Here is a 24,759-nt window from a genome sequence, read left to right on the forward strand (position 1 = left end):
TGAAGCCATTTGTTTTTTTTCGGCGTAAGCCAGTTGAATTTCTGAAGAAAGCAACGCAAGACAATCATTCGTCCCCTTGCCCCTGCGGAACCCATATTGTGTATCTGAGAGTAGGCCATTCGTTTCAACCCATCGATCAAGGCGAAACAAGATAATTTTCTCCAACAATTTCCGTATACAAGACAGCATTGCTATTGGGCGGTACGAATTGAAGTCGGACGCGGGTTTTCCGGGTTTTTGAATAGCTATAACTCGTACTTGTCTCCAATCATCTGGAACAATATTATGCTCCAGAAACCGATTGAATAAATTCAACAAGCGATGTTTCGCCACATCAGGGAGATTTTTCAGCAAGTTGAACTTAATTCTATCCGATCCCGGAGCAGAATTGTTACATGAAAGGAGAGCAAGAGAGAATTCTACCATCGAAAACTCGGAATCAAGATCGCACCTATCTTGTGGTATATCTCGAATAATTCTTTGCACTGGAGCGGAATCGGGACAAACCTTTCGTGCAAAATTAAAAATCCATCGATGTGAATATTCCTCGCTTGCATTGGATGAAGAGCGATTTCTCATGTTTCGAGACACATTCCATAATTTTTTCATTGACGTTTCTCGTGACAAACCTCCCACGAAATTTCGCCAATAAGCACGTTTTTTCCCTTTGATCAAGTTTTTAAATTGATTTTCAAGGTCCAAATACTTCTGAAAATTTTCAGGGGTTCCACGTTTCCGAAAAGCTTTAAATGCATTCGATTTATCTCCATAAAGCTTGGAACACTGGCCATCCCACCATGGATTGGGAGGCCTTCGATAGTGGAACCTGGGATGGGTTTCGTTTGAGCGCGAACCGCGCTGTCATAGATCAAACGAGAAATGAAGTTATACTCCTCCAATGGAGGCAAACCATCTCTGGAATTGATGGCTAGAGCAATCGCGTCCGCATATTTTTTCCAGTCAATGTGTCTTGTGAGGTCGTATGCCATGTTTATTGATTCAGAAGAATTCAACCCATTGGTGATAGAAATTTTGATTGGCAAGTGGTCACTACCGTTGGGATCCTGGATTACATTCCACTTGCAATCTAACGATAGTGAATTCGAGCAAAGCGAGAGGTCAAGAGCACTTGGTTTAGCAGGAGGTTTAGGTACACGTGTTGTTTCCCCAGTGTTCAAAACGGTCATATTGAAGCTGTTACAAAGGTCATATATCAACGATGAACGATTGTCGTCGTACTGTTCCCCCCAGGCAGTTCCGTGAGAGTTGAAGTCTCCCAAGATTAATCGTGGCTCAGGAAGGAGTGAGCACATGTCATCAAGTTGCTTGCGGCTAACCGCAGCTCTCGGAGGCCAATACAAGCTGACTATACAGAGGTCTTTGCCTCTGATGTTTGCATGACAAGCAACAGCTTCGATCCCTCCAGTAGGTGGAAGGTCAATTCTAAAAAATGAGTGACACTTATTGATCCCCAATAGTACCCCTCCGTATCTGTCATCACGGTCCAAGCGTATTATATTAAAATCGTGGAAAGAGAGATCATTTTGAGAAGAGAGCCAGGTACTCGTGGTTTTGAAAAAAACCATTTCGAACGCCCTCGATGCCGCCTTGTTCTGGATTTGCCACCAAAGCAGTTTGTATAAAGAACAAACTTTTTTCTTCTGCTACCTGATGCCGTTTTGCGATTGCGTTTGCCACTCGCCACTCGCTGCAACTGCCTGTTGTTGTCTTGATGTGTTCTGTTCTGAATGCGGTTTTTCTCATCGTCGCGAGCAGCAGCGGAGCGGGGATTTTTAAGCTGACTGGCTGCCTCGAGAATTACGCATGTGTGAGACTGCGACCAATGTTTCGTTCATTTTTTTCTTTTTCCTTTCCAATCGTGCTTCATTCTATTTCGCTGCTGCTCTGGTTGCCCGTTTTGGTCGGTACGATTTGAGGAGCACAAAATGGACCAATCAAAAATGGGCACATAGTGAATTTTGAGAATGCTTGATATTTCACAATTATTCAATTATTTATCTCAAGAAAAATGAAATGTTATTCGTTATGATAGATGCGTAGATATATTTCCTATCAATTGATGCAAAAACTTTTGCGATCTATTGAGAAATGCTCGAGTTATAAGCGTTCCAAATCTTGCATTTTTTCGTACTTGTTCAGTGCCTAGATTTCCATTTCACCCCCTATATCTTCCGGTTAGACGTAGTCCTACGTCAAAAAATAAAAATTTGCGTTGTTTACAAATATTTATTTATAATAAATTCATACAATTGTGCACTGTTGATGTATACTATTCGCAGCGATTATACCGTCATCAGTAAACTCCCGACAGCTACAAATTTCTTCATCGGAATCGCAGTCGGCTCAATTATTTTTGTCCCTTTCGTTCTCTCTAGCAGACACACCTAACTTCGTGGGAAATCATGAATGTTGAGATGGATGAGTTTTTTATTCTGAAATGAAATTAAGAGATCAAAATTCATATCATAAGTAAAAATTAAAACCAGTCATACTTACGGGTATTCAAATTGGTTACGTTCGTGTTGAAGTTGTTGTTGGTGATTATGGTGAGATGAGCGCTTTGGTCTGATCCCAAAAACAATACTTTACCGAAGCTGCAAACTCCGTTTTCATTCCATTCAGATCACCGCTATTCATTCATTTTCATTTATACATTTCTGCTGTTGCTGCTGCTTTCCTTCCTTTGACGCGATATATCAACAAAGACTAGCTGCGTTCATCACAAATTCGCCTGTATTTTGTCTCCGTGTTGTTGAATTTGTTACTGAAATTAATCAAGGAAACATCATTTATATTTTATAATTAAATATCAAAATTATCCTTACTTACAAAATTTAGTTCTCGAGTCATTCTCTGTTATGTTTTGAATGACAATTTAGAGAGAAAGAGAAAAAGTAATCTCTACAGTGATGCCGTTTCGCTCAGTACCAAAAAATTGCATACAATTATAGTTCAAATATAGACAGTGCTGCCTGCGGGGGGTAAGGCGGTGGTAGATTTCAGCACTTTTGTAGCATGTTACTTCGTTTCGGTCGACATCGGGCCAATGACTGCTCGATTATGTTTGGAACTGGGCAGCTTTGCAAGCCAACTCGAGCACTCCGACGGCCGAAACTCTATAATCGCTGTTAGGTATACTGGTGCTCCGGCACCAATCCGTTCGGCCTAGTTACCCTTGCGGAGCAATCAGTGAATGCGACCAACAGAGAACTGGAGACCTGCACGGTTCGAGTGAGACTTTGCCTTTCCCTTAACTTGTCCTCCTTTGTTACGTCCACGATGCCGATGCCGTACAACCACACGGGTTTACGGTTTGAAAGAAAATAAGATATTTTTTTGGGGTCCGCGTGTTTTATACTCTAGCGGTACACACTCACAGGATAGTGACAAATCGGCAGACTCAGCCAGAGGGGCGAGTCCAACGAGACGAACGAATGAGCGTTAAAAGGGAGCGATGGCAAAAAAATACATTCATTACGATTTGTTCGCTCGTTGGATTCACATGCAGGCTAAAAAGGGTCCTTTTCAGGATCACAAAATTATCTTCAATCTAAAGAGTTTATTGTTTTGTTGTCACTCGATATCCCCATCTTGTTCGGCTAAACCTTTCTGTTTAGCGATTGCATTTGCCACTCGCCTCAGCTTTCACAGTTGGAAAATTTCTTCCCATCCAGCTTGTGACATATTTTACAGTAAATTACATTCAATGCAACGTACCGAAGCGCCACTCAGTGTCGCATTGGAGGCGATTTGAACCTGTAATTGAACATTTGCGATTACAGTGGTACAGTGTCGACTTTCAATGTGCGGTCATAATTTGGATCTCTATGTTTACAAAAATGCCCAACTAAATAAGTCGCATTACATGTCCGTCCAATTAGCTAAATGTCGAACTAATTGTAAATTACTGTACTTTCAATCTGGAAACAATTTATGAGTTGGTGAAAATTGAATAATCTTGAAAGTCCCCAACTATCAATAAGCTCAGAACTACTGCCAAATTCACATACTCATCAGATCCTGGCAAACAAATTATGAAAACATCAATTTGTGTTTTATTATTATTTTGGATAATGTTTTAGAACGCATTGAACTTTATTTCCTAAACTCTTTTGACGTAGGACTACGTCTAACCGGAAGATATAGGGGGTGAAATGGAAATCTAGGCACTGAACAAGTAGGAAAAAATGCAAGATTTGTAACGCTTATAACTCGAGCATTTCTCAATAGATCGCAAAGGTTTTTTCATCAATTGATAGGAAATATATCTACGCATCTATCATAACGAATAACATTTCATTTTTCTTGAGATAAATAATTGAATAATTGTGAAATATCAAGCATTGTCCAAATGCACTATGTGCCCATTTTTGATTGGTCCATTTTGTGCTCCTCAAATCGTACGGACCAAAACGGGCAACCACAGCAGCAGCGAAATACAATGAAGCACGATTGGAAAGGAAAAAGAAAAAAATGAACGAAACATTGGTCGCAGTCTCACACATGCGTAATTCTCGAGCCAGCCAGTCAGCTTAAAAATCCCCGCTCCGCTGCCGTAACGATCATTCTTTGTGTGGACACCGACTGGACAACATCGTTGCTGGACTAGCTGGACGGCGAGGGATCGAGTGCCTTTCTCCAGGCAAGAGGGCGGAGGTGGTAGCGCTGGAGTAGAGTAATAGAGTAGAGTAGAGTTTTCAAAGGGCCTTTCTCAAGGCTAGAGACGAATGAACTGCAAAAGTATAAAGTCTCTATAATACAATACCTTCCTTCCTTCCTTCCGTAACGATAATTCTCATTCAAACCGTACACCACATCGTTTCGCATCACATCACATCATCAAACTAACACAAGCAGCCATGTCTGGACATGGCAAAGGAGGAAAAGTGAAAGGAAAGGCAAAATCCCGCTCGAACCGTGTTGGACTGCAGTTTCCCGTAGGTGTATTCGCCAATTGCTCCGCAAGGGTAGCTAGGCCGAGCGCGTTAGTATCAGTGCACCAGTCCACCTAGCAGCCGTTATAGAGTTTCGGCTGCCGAAGTGATCGAGTTGGCTAGCAAAACTGCTCGCGCTTTGGTTCGGTGGACATCAAGACCTCAACAGGCAGACGCAGAAGAAAAAAAGTTTGTTGATTATACAAACTGCTTTGGTGGCAAATCCAGAACAAGGCGGCATCGAGGGTGTTCGAAATGGCTTTTTGACGTAGGACTACGTCTAACCGGAAGATATAGGGGGTGAAATGGAAATCTAGGCACTGAACAAGTAGGAAAAAATGCAAGATTTGGAACGCTTATTACTCGAGCATTTCTCAATAGATCGCAAAGGTTTTTGCATCAATTGATAGGAAATATATCTACGCATCTATCATAACGAATAATATTTCATTTTTCTTGAGATAAATAGATAATTTATTTATTTGCAACGTCTCGAATGTTATAAAACGATTCCACAGACTGATCTTAACCTAATAGCCCTTAATCCTATTTTTAAATACATTTTTAGACATGTCAAATTCAAATACATCACAAACACTGTTGAACAAACGAAAACAAACATCCAACGGATTATTGAGACCATAAGAGGTTCTATGTCGTCTAATGAACAGTAAGTCACGCTCACGAAGTTGACGGGAAGGTGCATAAAACGAAACACTGGACAACAAAGATGGACAGTCGATGTTTCCCGAAATCAAATCAAAGACAAAAACCCGTTGTAGATTGGATCGTCTGGAGGCAAGCGTTTCGAGAGCGATAAGTCTACAACGGCTTTCATAATCGGGCATGTTCGTTGGGTCAGACCACGGTAATGAGCGAAGGGCGTAACGAATGAAGCTGCGTTGCACTCTCTCCATTCGGATTGTTTGGGTTGTGTGAAATGGAGCCCACACACATACCGCATACTCCAAGATACTACGAACTAATGAGCAGTATAGTGTCTTCATGGCGTAGATATCCTGGAAGTTGCTGGTACTACGTCGAACAAATCCTAGGACTGAGAACGCTTTGGTAGTTGTTAGGTTGATGTGTTCGTTGAATCGAAGCTTGTTGTCGATGGTCACACCGAGATCGCGGATGGAAAGAACACACTCCAGGGGTACGGACCCGATTGAGTACCTGAATTCGATTCGTGATTGTCGGCGAGAAAATGCGATAGACTTACACTTTTTCACGTTTAGCTCCATACCGTTCTCAACGCACCATTTTTGCAATTCATCAATATCGGCCTGAAGTGCACAGCAATCGAGGTGAGATGCGACGGATCTGTAAATCTTCAGGTCGTCGGCGTAAAGCAGCTTTCGTGATTTCAATCGGAAGCACAGATCGTTCACGAACAGCACGAAAATTAGTGGCCCCAGCACGCTGCCCTGTGGCACACCGGATGTAATTTGGAACACACGAGAATGCGAACCGTTGATATTGACGAACGCCTTACGTTCAGTCAGATAGGAACGCAACCACTCTGTGATCCAGTGAGGGAAACCCAGGTGACGAAGTTTCGTAATGGCGAGGTCGTGAGGTACTTTGTCGAACGCTTTCGAGAAATCGAAATAAATGGCGTCTACTTGTTGCTTTTTCTCAATTTCAGACGATATAAAGCTGGTGAACGCCATGAGGTTTGTTGTGGTTGACCGCTTCTTTACGAATCCATGTTGAAATTCGGAGATAGTTGTTCGGGATGCTGAATGGAGAACGTTATGCACTAATTCCTCTAACACTTTCGCCAGGCAACACAAAATGGAGATACCACGGTAATTTTCCACGAGGTGATTCGAATCTGTTTTAAATATCGGGCAGATAGAAGCTGTCTTCCATAGCTTCGGGAAAACACTGTGACGAAGCGACTTATTGAAAATCGTTGACAGTGGCTTTTTCAGAGACTCCGCACATTCCTTCAGGAACAACGGTGGAAGATTGTCGCTCCCGGGTCCCTTGGAAGCGTCGAGTTTATTCAAAATAGTCCAAATTTCGAATTGCGTTATGTTGAAAAGTGGTAGATTCACATTCAACGTAGGGCAGTCTCTGATGCTGACAGGTGAAAAAGCTGGTGAGTTAGTGCTATACACACTTTCGAAAAAATCAGCGAACAAATTAGCTACACCGTTCGGAGAATCAGCAGTCTTGTCCCTTAACGTCATCTCAGCGGGGAATTGCTTACACCGTTTACGATTGCGAACGTGCATCCAAAAAGCAGAGGGATTTTGCTTCGCGGTCATCTCCAAGTGAGCAATGTAATCACGAAACGATGCAATCTGGCATTCGTTGTACAAGGTTTCAATTGAACGAAGATGATTGCGATTATCATCTGTCCTTACTCGGAAAAAGCGTTTCCGAGATTTTCGAACAACGTTGCGAAGTTGTTGCAGCTCGGATGTCCACCAAGGATGCTTGTGAGAATGCTGTCTGCACCGTCTACGCGGAACTAACTGATCCAAAATTTTATACACTTTGTCATAAAATGAACATACCATTTCGTCTGTGTCAAGGCCGTTGAAAATCATGTCCCAGTTAACAGCGGAAATTGCAGTGTTCAGCTCCGCATAGTCGCATCGTCGAAAATCGTATTTGTCAGTGTCGTTCAGGCTTCCAGGAAACTGCATAAGAAAGTCGTCAACATCAATACGAAGAACGAACGGCATGTGGTGGTTGTCGAGTTTGAGGAGAGCTGAAGGCGGTTCAATCAATTCAACGTCACTTGGCTCGTCCACGAATGCTAGATCAAGTATCCGACCATTTGAATTCAACAGGCTATTGATTTGGTGTAAACCCGAAGCAACCAAGGTTTCGATTAGCACGATCTCTTGTTCAGAGGATGCGTTTGATGGCAGCAAACCCTTGACATCGTCGTCTTTCTCCCATATTAGACGAGGTAGATTGTAATCGCCGACTACGACAATCTTGTCAGAATCCGAGATACGTTCGCGAAGCTGTTGAATTGCCTCGGAATGTGCAGAATACAACGACGGTTGCGAGTTGGGTCGGAGGTAAATTCCGCATACGTAGATCGTTGAGTTCAAGAGCTTTATGCGAACGACGGCTTGTTCGAGATTACTGCAGTCTTCCAGAGTAACCGAACTACAATTCATAGAGACTTTAACTGCAATCAAAACTCCCCCGCCGCGTTGAAGGCCGCTGGTGGCAGTACTCCGATCGCATCGAAAAATGCTGTATGTTGAAGCTAGCTCAGCGTTATTGATGTCCGGGCGTAACCATGTTTCTGTGAGTACAACAACATCATAGTCGCAGGACGATAGCTTGAGAAATAGTTCCCGCGTTTTAGTACGGATGCCTCTAACATTTTGGTAGTATATCGTCAAGTATTTAGAGCAAACGTCAGAAGAGCCTGAAGGGGGATTGCGGGTATCGGATGGATTTATATCTATAATGGAACTTGTTGATTGGGCTGGTGTTGCATCAGATTCGGGGAGGTTGCTCCTGGATCGAGACGCTGCGTAGGTTTCCAAAAATGCCGAACATTACAATCATTGCTGATAAACTCTCGAAATTCTATTCCTTGTGGCCATGTGGCAGGATCCATTGCTTTGGATTTGAGATTCTTAGGAATACTCACTTTGAAAGACACGAATGATAGTGATGATGGCAGTTTTCCTTTTGGAATCAATGATTTCGCAACGATATCCTCTGTTTGCAAGCATTCCTTAGCGAGATTTTGAATGTCGGACTCGGACACTTCAGGTGATATTCTAGTTAAGTACACCTCGAACTTGTCATTGGACCTTGCTGTTGATCCATTGAAGGTGCTGCCTGCGAATTGTCCAGTTCCACGAAAAATCTTTGCTGGCTGATCATTTGGCTCCGAGGCGTCCTCGTCGCGTATGCGCTTAGGGGTGGTGGTGTGGGCCCTAAATTGTAGATAACGTGGAACTGGTGAGAGCGCAGCTGGAGATAATTTGTTGAAGCCCCCTTGAATTTCTTGCTTCAACTCAGCGATTAGACTGGTTTTTATCTCTACCTTCAGCTCGTCAACCACCTTTAGATATGTTTCTCTCAGTTCCAGGTTGGCTGCATTTGTCGACGACATAGCATTTTTAAAGCGAGCGTTCTTCATCAAATCGGTACATCCTTTGCAGAGCCAGAAAACAGCTGAGTTTCCACAAATGTCTTTATAAAACGTTTCAGATAAATGAGCACACTTATAGTGGAAAGCTGCTTTGCAAAAACCGCCGCAAACAACTTCATTCGTGGTCATAGACTTCGCACAGCTATTGCAAATTTCCATCGTAAATTCGAAGCGTCACCCAAGCGTTACAGTGTAACAACGTATTTTTATAGTGGATAAACTGGCAACACTGGTCTTGACAGATATGAAAGTGGCTGTTTCGTGGTGGTTAATACTCACACAGGCTCACGCGAGAGGTAATGATGCTCGGAATGTTTACCTTCTTGTTTTTCGATGGCGAAAACGATGGCAATGAATCGAAGCGGAATGAGAAAAGAATGATCTGGTTGGGACTCTGGCAGGATGTTTCGGGTAACGAAATGAGAACAAGAGCAGCAGCAGGTGGCGTGTATTGTCTCGGTCGGTACAGGTGTACGGGTTTACAGTACAATAATCAGCGGAGCTGTTTTGTTTGTTGTTCGGCGGAGCTGTTTTGTTTGTTGTTCGGCTGAGGTGTTGTTTATATTTCGGCTGAGGTGTTGTTTATATTTCGGCAAAGATGTTGTTTTGATTTCGGCGGTCGAACACACACCACAGAGTTGCAATAACAGTGCAGAAGGAGAGCGGCGAGGTGGGAGGTATTCGGTACGGGCAATGGCGACGGGCTTTTCTCTCAGACCAACACTCTAGCCAGCTCGGAATATGATTGATTCGCTAATCCTACCTGACTGCGGGGTGCAACTAACTATGGTGGCGGAAGATTCAAGCGGTTGTGGATGATATGACGTGGCGCAGAGCAAGTACGGGATGAGAATTTCGATGAAAATGATGATTGTTTGAAGACAACAGAGAAACACAACATAATTGAATAATTGTGAAATATCAAGCATTGTCAAAATGCACTATGTGCCCATTTTTGATTGGTCCATTTTGTGCTCCTCAAATCGTACCGACCAAAACGGGCAACCAGAGCAGCAGCGAAATAGAATGAAGCACGATTGGAAAGGAAAAAGAAAAAAATGAACGAAACATTGGTCGCAGTCTCACACATGCGTAATTCTCGAGCCAGCCAGTCAGCTTAAAAATCCCCGCTCCGCTGCCGCAACGATCATTCTCATTCAAACCGTACACCACATCGGTTCGCATCACAACACATCAACAAACCAACCCAAGCAGCCATGTCTGGACATGGTAAAGGAGGAAAAGTGAAGGGAAAGGCAAAATCCCGCTCGAACCGTGTTGATCTGGAGTTCCCCGCAAGGGTAGCTAGGCCGAGCGCGTTAGTACCAGTGCGCCAGTCCACCTAGTCGGCGTTATATAGTTTCGGCCGCCGAAGTGATCGAGTTAGCTGGCAAAGCTGCTTGCGACGATAAGAAAACCCGCATTCGGAACAGAACACATTCGGTTCGGTGGACATCAAGACAACAGGCAGTTGCAGTGAGTGGCGAGTGGCAAACGCAATCGCAAAACGGCATCAGGTAGCAGAAGAAAAAAGTTTGTTCTTTATACAAACTGCTTTGGTGGCAAATCCAGAACAAGGCGGCATCGAGGGCGTTCGAAATGGTTTTTTTCAAAACCACGAGTACAAAGTTTTCTAAATTGGAACCATTCCATAAAACAAGGCGCTTTTCAGGGCCATTAAACCTTCCAAAAAAGAGTTTAGGAAATACAGTTCAATGCTTTCTAAAACATTATCCAAAATAATAATAAAACACAAATTGATTTTTTCTTAATTTGTTTGCCAGGATCTGATGAGTATGTGAATTTGGCAGTTGTTCTGAGCTTATTGATAGTTGGGGACTTTCCTGATTATTCAATTTTCACCAATTCTTAAATTGTTTCCAGATTGAAAGTACAGTAATTTACAATTTGTTCGACATTTAGCTAATTGGACGGACATGTAATGCGACTTATTTAGTTGGACATTTGTGAACATAGAGATCCAAATTATGACCCCACATTGAAAGTCGACACTGTCCACTGTCATCGCAAATGTTCCATTACAGGTTAAAATCGCCTCCAATGCGACACTGAGTGGCGCTTCGGCACGTCGCATTGAATGTAATTTACTGTACAACATGTCACAAAGCTGGATGGGAAGAAATTTTCCAACTGTGAAAGCTGTGGCGAGTGGCAACAAATCGCTAAACAGGAAGGTTTAGCCGAACAAGATGGGGATATCGAGTGATAACAAAACAATAAACTCTTTAGATTGAAGATAATTTTGTGATCCTGAAAAGGACCCTTTTTAGCCTGCATGTGAATCCAACGAGCGAACAAATCATAATGAATGTATTTTTTTGCCATCGCTCCCTTTTAACGCTCATTCGTTCGTCTCGTTGGACTCGCCTCTTTGGCTGAGTCTGCCGATTTGTCTCTATCCTGTGAGTGTGTACCGCTAGAGTATAAAACACGCGGACCCCAAAAAAATATCTTATTTTCTTTCAAACCGTAAACCCGTGTGGTTGTACGGCATCGGCATCGTGGACGTAACAAAGGAGGACAAGTTAAGGGAAAGGCAAAGTCTCACTCGAACCGTGCAGGTCTCCAGTTCCCTGTTGGTCGCATTCACTGATTGCTCGGATTGGTGCCGGAGCACCAGTATACCTAACAGCGATTATAGAGTTTCGGCCGTCGGAGTGCTCGAGTTGGCTTGCAAAGCTGCTCACGACAATCAGAAAACCCGCATCAAGAACAGAGCAGCTTCGGTTCGGCGCTCATCAAGGCAACAATTAGTTTCAGTGAGTGGCAAAGTGTTTCTCCGGCACGTCGCATTAAATGTAATTTACTGAACAATATGTCACAAGCTGGATGGGAATAAATTTTCCAACTGTGAAAGCTGTGGCGAGTGGCAAACGCAATAGCTAAACAGGAAGGTTATACCGAACAAGATGGGAATATCGAGTGATAACAAAAACACAACACCAAAGGTTCTTTTCAGAACCATCAACATATTCATTAAGAGTAAACAGTAAACTAATCCATTTTTCAGGTAGATAGGTAGGAATTCACGTAGGAGAAGGAAATAAAACAATATATTTAATATATATATTTAACAAAAGCTGTCCCCTTTGTATAGTCCTACGTCACTCCGGTTATGTCCCCAACATTACCCACCCGACTTTTTTCAAAACCACGAGTACTAAGTTTTCTAAATTGGAACCATTCCATAAAACACGGCGCTTATCAGGGCCATTAAACCTTTCAAAAAAGAGTTTACGAAATACAGTTCAATGCTTTCTCAAATAATATCCCAAATAATAATAAAACACAAATTGATTTTTTCATAATTTGTTGACCAGGATCTGATGAGTATGTGAATTTGGCAGTTGTTCTGAGCTTATTGATAGTTGGGGACTTTCCTGATTATTCAATTTTCACCAATTCTTAAATTGTGTACAGTAATTTACAATTAGTTCGACATTTAGCTAATTGGACGGACATGTAATGCGACATATTTAGTTGGACATTTTTGTAAACATAGAGATCCAAATTATGACCCCACATTGAAAGTCGACACTGTACCACTGTTCACAAAGCTGGATGGGAAGAAATTTTCCAACTGTAAAAGCTGTGGCGAGTGGCAACAAATCGCTAAACAGGAAGGTTCAGCCGAAGAAGATGGGGATATCGAGTGTTAACAAAACAATAAACTCTTTAGATTGAACATAATTTTGTGATCCTGAAAAGGACCCTTTTTAGTCTGCATGTGAATCCAACGAGCGAACAAATCGTAATGAATGTATTTTATTGCCATCGCTGCCTTTTAACGCTCATTCGTTCGTCTCGTTGGACTCGCCCCTTTGGCTAAGTCTGCCGATTTGTCTCTATCCTGTGAGTGTGTACAGCTAGAGTATAAAACACGCGGACCCCAAAAAAATATCTTATTTTCTTTCAAACCGTAAACCCTTGTGGTTGTCCGCCTTGTTTAACATCGCATCGCATCACATCATAAAAAGAAAACAAGCAGCAACGTGGACGTAACAAAGGAGGACAAGTTAAGGGAAAGGCAAAGTCCCACTCGAACCGTGCAGGTGTGCAATTCCCCGTAGGTGTATCCGCCAATTGCTCCGCAAGGGTAGCTAGGCCGAGCGCGTTAGTACCAGTGCACCAGTCCACCTAGCCGGCGTTATATAGTTTCGGCCGCCGAAGTGATCGAGTTAGCTGGCAAAACTGCTCGCGCTTTGGTTCGGTGGACATCAAGACCTCAACAGGCAGACGCAGAAGAAAAAAAGTTTGTTGTTTATAAAAACTGCTTTGGTGGCAAATCCAGAACAAGGCGGCATCGAGGGTGTTCAAAATGGCTTTTTTCAAAACCACGAGTACTAAGTTTTCTAAATTGGAACCATTCCATAAAACACGGCGCTTATCAGGGCCATTAAACCTTTCAAAAAAGAGTTTACGAAATACAGTTCAATGCTTTCTAAAACAATATCCACAATAATAATAAAACACAAACTGATTTTTCAATAATTTGTTTGCCAGGATATATTGAGTATGTGAATTTGGCAGTTGTTCTGAGCTTATTGATTTTCTCCCAATTCTTAAATTGCTTCTAGATTGAAAGTACAGTAATTTACACTTATCTCGACATTTAGCTAATTGGACGGACCTGTAATGCGACATATTTAGTTGGACATTTTTGTAAACATAGAGTTCGGGGTCCAAATTATGACCCCACATTGAAAGTCGACACTGTACCACTGTCATCGCAAATGTTCAATTACAGGTTAAAATTACCTCCAATCCGATACTGAGTGGTGGTAATGCGACGTGCCATTGAATGTAATTTACTGTAAAATATGTCACAAGCTGGATGGGAAGAAGTTTTCCAACTGTGAAAGCTGTGGCGAGTGGCAAATGCAATCGCTAAACAGAAAGGTTTAGCCGAACAAGATGGGGATATCGAGTGATAACAAAACAATAAACTCTTTAGATTGAAAATAATTTTGTGATCCTGAAAAGGACCCTGTTTAGCCTGCATGTGAATCCAACGAGCGAACAAATCGTAATGAATGTATTTTTCTTTCTTTCTTTGTTTTTAAGAGGCTTTAAACTTTGAAGTTCATTCGCCTCTAATGTATTTTTTTGCCTTCGCTCCCTTTTAACGCTCATTCGTTCGTCTCGTTGGACTCGCCCCTCTGGCTGAGTCTGCCGATTTGTCTCTATCCTGTGAGTGTGTACCGCTTGAGTATAAAACACGCGGACCCCAAAAAAATATCTTATTTTCTTTCAAACCGTAAACCCGTGTGGTTGTACGGCATCGGCATCGTGGACGTAACAAAGGAGGACAAGTTAAGGGAAAGGCAAAGTCTCACTCGAACCGTGCAGGTCTCCAGTTCCATGTTGGTCGCATTAACTGATTGCTCCGCAAGGGTAACTAGGCCGAACGGATTGGTCCCGGAGCACCAGTATACCTAACAGCGATTATAGAGCTTCGGCCGTCGGAGTGCTCGAGTTGGCTTGCAAAGCTGCTCACGACAATCAGAAAACCCGCATCAAGAACAGAGCAGCTTCGGTTCGGCGCTCATCAAGGCAACAATTAGTTTCAGTGAGTGGCAAAGTGTTTCTCCGGCACGTCGCATTAAATGTAATTTACTGAACAACATGTCACAAGCTGGATGGGTAGAAATTTTCCAACTGTGAAAGCTGTAGCGAGTGGCAAACGCAATAGCTAAACAGGAAGGTTTAACCGAACAAGATGGGAATATCGAGTGATAACAAAAACACAACACCAAAGGTTCTTTTCAGAACCATCAACATATTCATAAAGAGTAAACAGTAAACTAATCCATTTTTCAGGTAGATAGGTAGGTATTCACGTAGGAGAAGAAGGAAAATATATATTTAACAAAAGCTGTCCCCTTTGCATAGTCCTACGTCACTCCGGTTATGTCCCCGACATTACCCACCCGTCTTTTTTTTGGAAGGTTTAATGGCCCTGAAAAGCGCCTTGTTTTATGGAATGGTTCCAATTTAGAAAACTTAGTACTCGTGGTTTTGAAAAAAAAACCATTTCGAACGCCCTCGATGCCGCCTTGTTCTGGATTTGCCACCAAAGCAGATTGTAAAAAGAACAAACTTTTTTCTTCTGCTACCTGCTGCCGTTTTGCGATTGCGTTTGCCACTCGCCACTCGCTGCAACTGCCTGTTGTTGTCTTGATGTGTTCTGTTCTGAATGCGGTTTTTCTTATCGTCGCGAGCAGCTTTACCAGCCAACTCGATCACTTCGGCGGCCGAAACTATATAACGGCGGCTAGGTGGACTGGTGCACTGGTACTAACGCGCTCGGCCTAGCTACCCTTGCGGGGAACTCCATATCAACACGGTTCGAGCGGGATTTTGCCTTTCCCTTCACTTTTCCTCCTTTACCATGTCCAGACATGGGTGCTTGGGTTGGTTTGTTGATGTGTTGTGATGCGAACCGATGTGGTGTACGGTTTGAATGAGAATGATCGTTACGGCAGCGGAGCGGGGATTTTTAAGCTGACTGGCTGGCTCGAGAATTACGCATGTGTGAGACTGCGACCAATGTTTCGTTAATTTTTTTCTTTTTCCTTTCCAATCGTGCTTCATTCTATTTCGCTGCTGCTCTGGTTGCCCGTTTTGGTCGGTACGATTTGAGGAGCACAAAATGGACCAATCAAAAATGGGCACATAGTGAATTTTGAGAATGCTTGATATTTCACAATTATTCAATTATTTATCTCAAGAAAAATGAAATGTTATTCGTTATGATAGATGCGTAGATATATTTCCTATCAATTGATGCAAAAACCTTTGCGATCTATTGAGAAATGCTCGAGTTATAAGCGTTCCAAATCTTGCATTTTTTCCTACTTGTTCAGTGCCTAGATTTCCATTTCACCCCCTATATCTTCCGGTTAGACGTAGTCCTACGTCAAAAAAACTGGATTTGCCACCAGAGCAGATTGTATAAAGAACAAACTTTTTGACGTAGGACTACGTCTTTCATTTCTATACCGGGGTGTAAAACCAATGTTTCGAGAACGAAAGCGTTACGCTGGAGACCGAGATTTTGAGCGTTAATAGCTCTTAAACAACTGAACGAAATGGTATGATAAACACTTCATTTGAAAGATAAAACGCGATGTCTACGCGTCATATACTTGTTACTTTTTGATCCAAAAACTTGTTTCAATAGTCTTAAAATTGCTTTCAAAACAGGCTATTGAAATCACCAATCGGTATATAAGCGAGCGCCGCTCGTAAACCCACTCAGTTATGATTGAACAGCGATTGGAGCATGTTGTCGCTGTTGTTGTCAAGCTAATTTCGTTTATCATGAAAACGCTGATGAACGGTGTCACCAAGAGCCTGTTTGTGCACCTAAGGCCAAAAGGGAATCCATCAGGAGGAGAGTGATGCCACGGTTCCGCTTGAAACATCGGAGCAGCCGCCACACACACACACATACACACATACACGCGCGGAATTCTCTTTGCTATCATCGTTGCTGAAAAATAATCTGCCAGTTCCCCTGGGAATTGAAAAATACATTCATGCGAAAGAGTTTATTTTAATGTTTTCTATCCATATAACACTGCAACCAAATACATTTGGTTTTGTTATTTTTCAATCAATCGCAATTAACAGGAAAGCTTCTGAATATTTTTTTCCCCATCAGTGGAAATTTTCGTATCCAATATTGGATGCATAACATGAAAAACGGAAAATGTTTCACATCGCGAAAATCAAGTCATTTTCGAGCGATTATTTGCTTTCTACTCATATAATGCTGCGAACAAATACATTTCGTTTTGGATTTTTTCAATCAAGTGCGATCAACGTAAGAATGTAATGAACGTAAGAATGCGAATGTCTTTCGGCAATTTATTAGAGTTGCAATGAATCTTTAGGAATTCCCGCTCTACGCGCACTGGCAAACAATGATTACTCAACAATTTCTCAAACGAGAAATGGGTGTTGTGAGAAAGGATTAGCGAACGCGAAAACGACAAACGGGAGAAAGATACGTTTGGAGGTTGAAGGAAATTGGCAGAAAACTTCTTCATTCTATCATTCAAATAATGTGATTCATACCACATCGTTTTGCCAGAAAGAGATTATTAATGTTCAAAGGAGGAATCGAGTCCTCCGAGGAAATTACCCAGCGCAAATTAGAGTCGACTATCGATTGCGGCATTCGTACACAAATAATTTTATAGTGCAGTTTCACCAAAGTGATTTCTTCGGATATATTCACTACATCATGTCATGTATTTCATATTCTTCATTAAGAAATCCATATCCATGGCACCTATCGGTAACGAATTATTATCGAAACCACGATTTTCGCTAAATGCTCCTTTCAGTTCGGCCTGTAAAAAACTTTTCTGTACTCTAATCCATCAAATTTGGAGCCCTGAAAAGGGCCGTTGATTATATGCTAAGCTAATATAGCACCATCTCCTCGGATACGATGGGCCAGCTGGATGTCCTTGGGCATGATGTGACGCGTTTTGCATGGATAGCACACAAATTGGTATCTTCGAATAAGCCTCCTGCAGCGTCATAGCCGCGGAACTTTGGAAGCGCAAGTCGGTTTTGAAGTCCTGAGCAATTCCACGATCCAAATGCTGCAAAGGTAGCTGCGGATCAGCAATTCGGTCGACTTCTGATAGCGATGAATTTCACGCAAAGTTCCCGTTCGATAGCGATGTGGCTTCTTCACCTATCCTGCTACTGGTGCGCTTATCCGAGCTGGCTTCGTGTGCCTTACCACCGAATGACTAACGAGCTGTCTGCGAAAGACTAACGAGCTCGAGTCCTCACGGTGCGAGAGTAGAGTAAGAAATGAACGAAAGGAGGAAGGAAGGTATTGAATTAGAGAGACTTTAAACTCTGAGAGTTCATTCGTCTCTTGCCCTTGAGGGCGGGAAATTTAACTAAAGGAAAACTAAGAAAAACTATTGCAAAATTCGTTATTCTCGCTCGACTCAGTCTTAGTAACCGCTATGGACGTATGTCGTATCGCCGCACCCTACACGGCTCTGGGGCCAAAAACACAACCAAACAATTGGAGCAGGGAAAAAGCCCATTTTAGTGTGCTTGAAGAGCTTGCTTCTAAAATGGGCGTAAAAACCTGCTCATCTTTTGCTGAAAATAAAAGAACAGAAAAGGAAAATACTTTTAATGTGTATTCATTTCGATATTATATTATTAAATTTTGTCGAATAAACCTGTATCCTTTAGGAATTTTATGGTCCGGTCCTCTTTGATGTCGTCTCTTGCTAATGCAGTTCTGATGCTGTCTCCAACCTGAAATTTTGTTCTAGAGATGTTAAAAACTGGGCAATTGATTAACAAATGCTCTACTGTGAGCCTTACATTGCACCATGTGCAGCGCGGTTGATTTGCGATCAAGAAATTATGTGTTAAGAGAGTATGCCCGATACGCAAGCGTGTCAGGCATACTTGAATGGGGCGCTTAGTACTGTCCATCCAAGGATGGGTGGTATTCTTTATCTTTCTTAGAAAGAAGTCATTAGAGGTGTTCCAATTTATATCCCAACACGATCGTAGGTTGTTATCAACCCATCTGATGATGTCTTCGGACGGGGGGATATCAGTCCATAGTTCAGAATTTCTTCCTTCTTTGGCAAGACGATCAGCTAATTCATTTCCTTGAATTCCGCAGTGTCCCGGGATCCAACAGAAAACGATGTCCTTTCCCTTGATTCCAGCTTCAATGCTTTGGGTCCAGGGGTGCTTATTTTCGCCACTCTGGAGTGCAAGCAGGGAGCTGTAGGAATCGGAGAAAATCACCGTTTTCGTGTTATCATCACATAGTGATATCGCAACGAGGAGGGCAGCTGTTTCTGCTGAGAAAATTGAACAAATGGATGGTAATTGGAATTTTATCTGAGCATTGTCGGAAAATATGCCAAATCCTACTTTATCACCATCAACAGATCCATCTGTGAAGATTTTGCGATGGAAGGGGAACTGTTTATGTATGTGATTGTTGAAGATAGCTGTGACTATACTGTTGGCTTCACCAGCTCTAACAGAGTTTTTAATAGTCCAGTCAAATTTTGGTCCTTGGTCGTACCATGGTCGAGGGCCTTCTCTAGTTAGAGGAGCGGCTCCCGGGAGAGTGATATTGCAAATGTCTTGAAGCCATTTGCTAGCTCTCGTGGTGGTTGATGTGAGATTTGGATATTTCTGTGAGATTCGGATGGCTCGATTGGCCAAGGCTCTGGTGATGAACATTTCGAAGGGAACTTGGCCAGCCTCCACAAGCAAAGCTTTTATTGGGCTGGACTTACAGGCTCCTGAGGCATATCTGATTACGCTATGGTAGCAAGGTTTTAAATGATCAATTGATTTCCAGGATGCACTGCTGAAGAGTTCAATCCCGTATAGCATTTTTGTGAAGACGATACTTCTACCGATTTTATAAATGGTTTTACGCGCGCTTAAGCGGCTGCGACCACTTATTACCATCGTTAACCGGATACGGCTTTTGATATCTGCTTTTGTCTTTTTGATGTGGTCTGTGAATGAAAGATTTTTATCTATTGTAACACCTAGAATTCGAGCTGATTTAACTCGTTTCACAAGTGCACCATTAATTTTGCATGGTTTGAATTTTTTCTTGTGACCTTTTAGACTGCAGCAATGAAGTATATTGGATTTTTGTGCTGAAATTTTGAAACCAATTGAATCTGCCCAGCTGCTGATAGCAGAGATTCCTATCTGGAGTCTTCTGCGTGCAAGTTCAGTGAATGATGCTCGGGCCATAAGCAGTATATCGTCAGCATATGCCAGTATTTCAATGTTTGGTGGAATAACATCGAAAACTGATTGCATTGCTATTAAGAAGAGAGTTGCCGAAAGAACAGAGCCCTGTGGTACTCCGTTTTCTTGAACTCGGCTTTCAGATATTGACCCTCCGAAGAAAACTTGAAAACTTCGGTTGAGGAGGAAACTTTGAATGATTTCGAAGAGGTAACCTTCGAATCCCCATTGGTGGAGTTGATCTATGATATTATGCTTCCAGGTGGTATCGAATGCTTTGGAAAGATCAAGCAAAGCAAGTTCATTGTGTTGTCCCTTCTGTGTGGAGTCATGAAGAAATTGGTTGAGATGGCAGAAATATGTACTTGTGCCTTTTCCTCGACGGTAAGCATGTTGTCTGGGGTCTAGTAGTTGTTGTTCTTCGAGGGTTGTTATCAGTCTTCGGTTAATCATCCTTTCAAAAAGTTTCCCTAAGCAGCTGAGGAGCGTGATAGGGCGATAGCTATTCACATCACGTTTGTCCTCCTTTGCTTTGGGGATCGGGATTACCATGCCAGCTTTCCATGAATCTGGAAAGTATCTGTTTGTCCAGCACTCGTTGAAAATCTGCAAAAGCAGGGTTTTCGCATGGTGGGGCAGGTGTCTTATCATCGGGTATTCGATATTATCCGGGCCGGCTGACTTACCTTTGGACCTTTTAAGGGCCCAGAGCAGCTCGTCCATGGAGAAAGGTTTGTTGTATTCGTGCTGTTGACCTGTAGCAGAGGGAAACACTTCTAGTTCTGCTTTGGCTTTGATATTCTTAAAGGCATTGGTGTAATTCGAAGTGGATGAAGATTTGGCGAAATGATCTGCCAGATGTTCGGCTATGGTACCAGGGTCTTCAGTAGTAATACCGTTGATCTCAATGGAATAGCAGTTAGAAGCTTTCTTGCCACTGAGAGCGTTGACCTTGTTCCATAGTTCTTTTGAAGATGTTGAAGGATTAAATTCATCAAGAAATTCAGTCCAGCTTTGGGTTTTTGCTTCGGCTATTGCTTTTCTGGCATTAGCTCTAGCTTCTTGAAAATTGGATAAAGCAATCCTTTTGCTGTTGTTTCCATCTGGAAGACGTCTGAGAAGACGAAGCAGTTTTCTTCTTTTTTTGATGGCAAGTGCTACTTCGTTATTCCACCAGGGGACAGCCTTACGACCGGGGTTCCCACTTGTTCTGTAGATATTTACTTCTGCAGCGGAGAGAATGGCTTGAGTGAAGTCATCAACAGAGTAGCTTATGTGTGCTTGAAGTAAGCTGTTAATTGTAGATTCGAAGCCTTCCCAGTTGGCTGATTGGTATTTCCATTTTCTGCGAAGAGTAATATTGGGATTCCTTGTTAATGTTCTGATGTGAATTGGGAAGTGATCACTTCCTCTGAGGTCATTGTCAACAAACCAATTTAGTCTGGGTGCCAGTTCCCAAGATGCGATCGTGAGATCGAGGGCAGACGTTGATCCAAAACGTGGATCGAGTATGGTATGTTGATGATCGTTGATGATAATGAGGTTCAGTTTTTGGATGATTCTAAGAATCGTATGACCTCTTGCGTCACATTTTTTTCCTCCCCAGGAAGTATGGTGTGCGTTGAAGTCACCCATGATAATAAATGGGTGTGGTAATTGTTTGAAAGCATTTACCAAATCAACTTCAAAATCATTGATATTGTGCTGAAGGGATATGTATATTGAAGCAAGGGTTACCTGGAAAGGTCCCTTGAGTTGGACTGCACATATTTGTAGTGGTGATGTTATGGGGATCACAGTATGAGAAAGGTGACTTAGGACAGCGAGGCATGTTCCTCCTTGTTGTGAAGATAGTCCGTCACAAAAATACCATTTGAATTTGCCTCCTAGGGCACTATTCATGTCTGTACCAGTCGGTACTTTAGTTTCTTGGAAAGCTAGGGTTAGTGGGAGATGTTTCTCTTCCGCTAACATTAATTTTATTTCGTTCATTGAACTGTAAAGCCCACGCAAGTTCCATTGAATGGAAAGTTTGCGATTAGGGATAGGGTCTCGAGACGATGGTGTATGATTAGGTGGGGGATTGAATGTTAAGATTGGAAGGAGGGAAGTGGGCTGAGGTGTGGAGGATAAATTGGAGATTGGTGGAGTAGAAATCAGTTGAAATTAGTTGTGGTTGGGTTTTTCACCCTTGGATTGTTTGAGTTTTAGTCTCGGATCATTTTTGGAAACATTAACAATTGGTTTGTTGGTAGTAGGATTGGGTTTGTGTTGGGTAGTAGGTGGATTGGATCCAATTGGTTGGGTTGAAGTGCTGGGTTGTGATAGGTAGTTCTGGTGGGATTGGGTCTTCTGTAGGGTTGGGGTCGATTTCCTATTTTTAGGTTTCTTTCTAGAAGATTCCTTCTCAATTGGTTGTTCATCTTCCGATGATTTGAATTCATCTGAAGTTGTTGTTTTCGAGATGATTTTTCTTTTATTTGAGTAAGTTGATTCGATTTCCATTGGAGATTCAGAATCTTCCTCAGAGTCAATTGGAATGATGCTGGATCCCTGTTCAGATTTTTTATTGGCCTGAATAGAAACAGTCTTATTCGATTTAATAGGAGCTGACTTTGTTTGTGTACAGTTGCACTTGCATTGTTGGCATCCTGTGTTTTGGATATTGTCGAGCCGCTCTTTCAATTTACTAGCGAAGGAAGAACCATTATTGTTTTCACAAATGGATTTAGCTTCCTTGTAGGAGATTCCTTTATCAATCCTAACTCGTGTTATTTTGTCCTCGGCGATCCAAGCTGGGCACTTCCTGCTAGTGGAGGAGTGATTTTCCTTGCAGTTCACGCATGAGGCAGGTGCATTGCATTGAAACTTCTTCGCTTTTTCTTTATCGGTTTGGTTTAGTTCTGGGTGTGCTACACCACAGTTACGGCATAACTGTATTTTCTTCATACACTTCTTGAAAGTGTGTCCATAATTGTAGCATCCGAAGCATTGCATCGGGCTTGGATAGTAGTTTCTGGTTGGTGCGCGAATGAAACCGAAGTTAATCGCTTCGGGAATGACTGTTCCGTTGATGGTTAGGATTAGGGTAGAAGTTGCTACCTTTTCCTTTTTAATTGTATCGTATCTAAATATTCTTTTGACACCGATAACTTTTTGCTCAGAGAGTTCAGTAAGAAGTACATCCTCTGGCATGGAAACAACATCCCAGCAAGATACAACACACTTGCGTTGATTAAGAGTGGGATGAAAAATTATTTCAATTGGGGTCGAGTCAGTTAGCGACTTCATACCCAGTAAAGGTTCAACCTGTTTGACGTTGCGTATTTGTAGAACATATTGAAGGCGACCTTTATCATCGCGTTGAGGTTTTGCATCTTTAAATTTATCTCCGATCACACCTTGGATCGATTTCGATACAACGAAGGGGTTGGGTGGAAGAATATTACCATCAGTTGCTCTTAACAATAAAATTTGCAAATTTCCGCCAAAGGGATCAGCCCATTTGGGGGAAGTGTGGGTGGTGGGAACACCATTGTATATATTTGTTGGCCTTCCGGCGCCGGAGCTGCTGGAAGCCATGTTCAAGGCTGGCTATACCTAGGTACAGCCAGGTAAAAAGTTTTTAAATTTTCTTATTCTATGTACGTTGTGCGTCGGGGGACAATAACAGCGGGGACGAAAACGGCGGAGGACGGTAACGGCGGGGGACAATGCCAACGCAGTTACAAGGACGAACACCGCAATCACTTGGCTGAAAAACACTTGGGGCAGAAAAGCACTGTTTTAAAAACACTTGGAAAAGTCACTTTTAAATATCTGTTATATAAAATTAATATGGGATATGTAGTAAAAATTTCCTAACCTATACCCTTTGGGCGTCCTATCTTTCACTAACTCCTGGTAAAATGAAAAGTTTGGTCACTCACCGATCGTGTTGAAGGACCTCCTCGAAGATCACCACCTAATGGTAGTGGGGTAACGGGGAAGGGACCGGACACCGCCGACGGCAGGGCAACAGCCGCAGCGGCTCGAAACGACGAAGCGAAAATAACCTCCTTTCACACCTTACACCTCCTGAGCTGCTGATGATTGATGCGAAGAAAATTGCGCCAAAATCGCGCGTCACTGGCAGGGGAAACGTTGCTGATGAAACGGGCGCAAACAGCGGGACACGCAAGGGGCAGTGAAAACTGCCGGTCAAAGTGGCCAATCCGACCGAACCAACTTCCAGAATGGCTGTTGGGGGCTTCTCGGCTGCTTCCTCCTTTCCTGATGTCCGGACAACTGTTGCTGAAAAAGAACGCTTTATTTAGTACCGAAGACAGCTTTGAAAAAAGCTATGCATCGGGTTGTAGGAGAAAACTTTTATTTCTATGCTTCTCTTTTAGAATGGCGCTAAAAACGTAACCGTTGCGGTCGAGTGTCAGTAGCACCATGAACGAAAGCAAAGGAAGCGTCATTTTATAAACCATAAAAGTATAGAATCTAAATCCCACCCTTATTATATTCGTGAGTATACAGTAAGCTTATACAATAAAGAGGGTGGGGTTTACATTCGATTCTTTTATGTTTTATAAAATGACACTTCCCTTGCTTTCGTTCATTTCTTACTCTACTCTCGCACCGTGAGGACTCGTTTCATCGGGACTAAGCAGACAGCTCGTTAGTCCTTCGGTGGTAAGGCACCACGAAAGCAGCTCGGATAAGCGCACCAGTAGCAGAATAGGTGGAGAAGCCACATCGCTATTGACCGGGAACTTCGCATGAAATTCGTCGCTATCAGAAGTCGACCGAATTGCTGATCCGCAAGCTACCTTTGCAGCATTTGGTTCGTGGAATTGCTCAGGACTTCAA

At 42.6% G+C, this 24,759-nt stretch overlaps 1 long non-coding RNA gene across 1 annotated transcript; it reads right to left on the reverse strand.

Annotated features, from left to right (window-relative positions):
• Positions 1-2,233: 2,233 nt before the first annotated feature.
• On the reverse strand, positions 2,234-2,973 carry LOC129762732 (uncharacterized). Its single transcript, XR_008740705.1, has 3 exons — positions 2,851-2,973; positions 2,518-2,785; positions 2,234-2,453 (listed from the first exon to the last, which is right to left on the reverse strand). It is a non-coding gene; the product is annotated as an uncharacterized LOC129762732 (long non-coding RNA).
• Positions 2,974-24,759: the final 21,786 nt, after the last annotated feature.

Source organism: Toxorhynchites rutilus, chromosome 1, assembly GCF_029784135.1.
Source record: "Toxorhynchites rutilus septentrionalis strain SRP chromosome 1, ASM2978413v1, whole genome shotgun sequence".
Taxonomy (NCBI): Eukaryota; Metazoa; Arthropoda; class Insecta; order Diptera; family Culicidae; genus Toxorhynchites; species Toxorhynchites rutilus.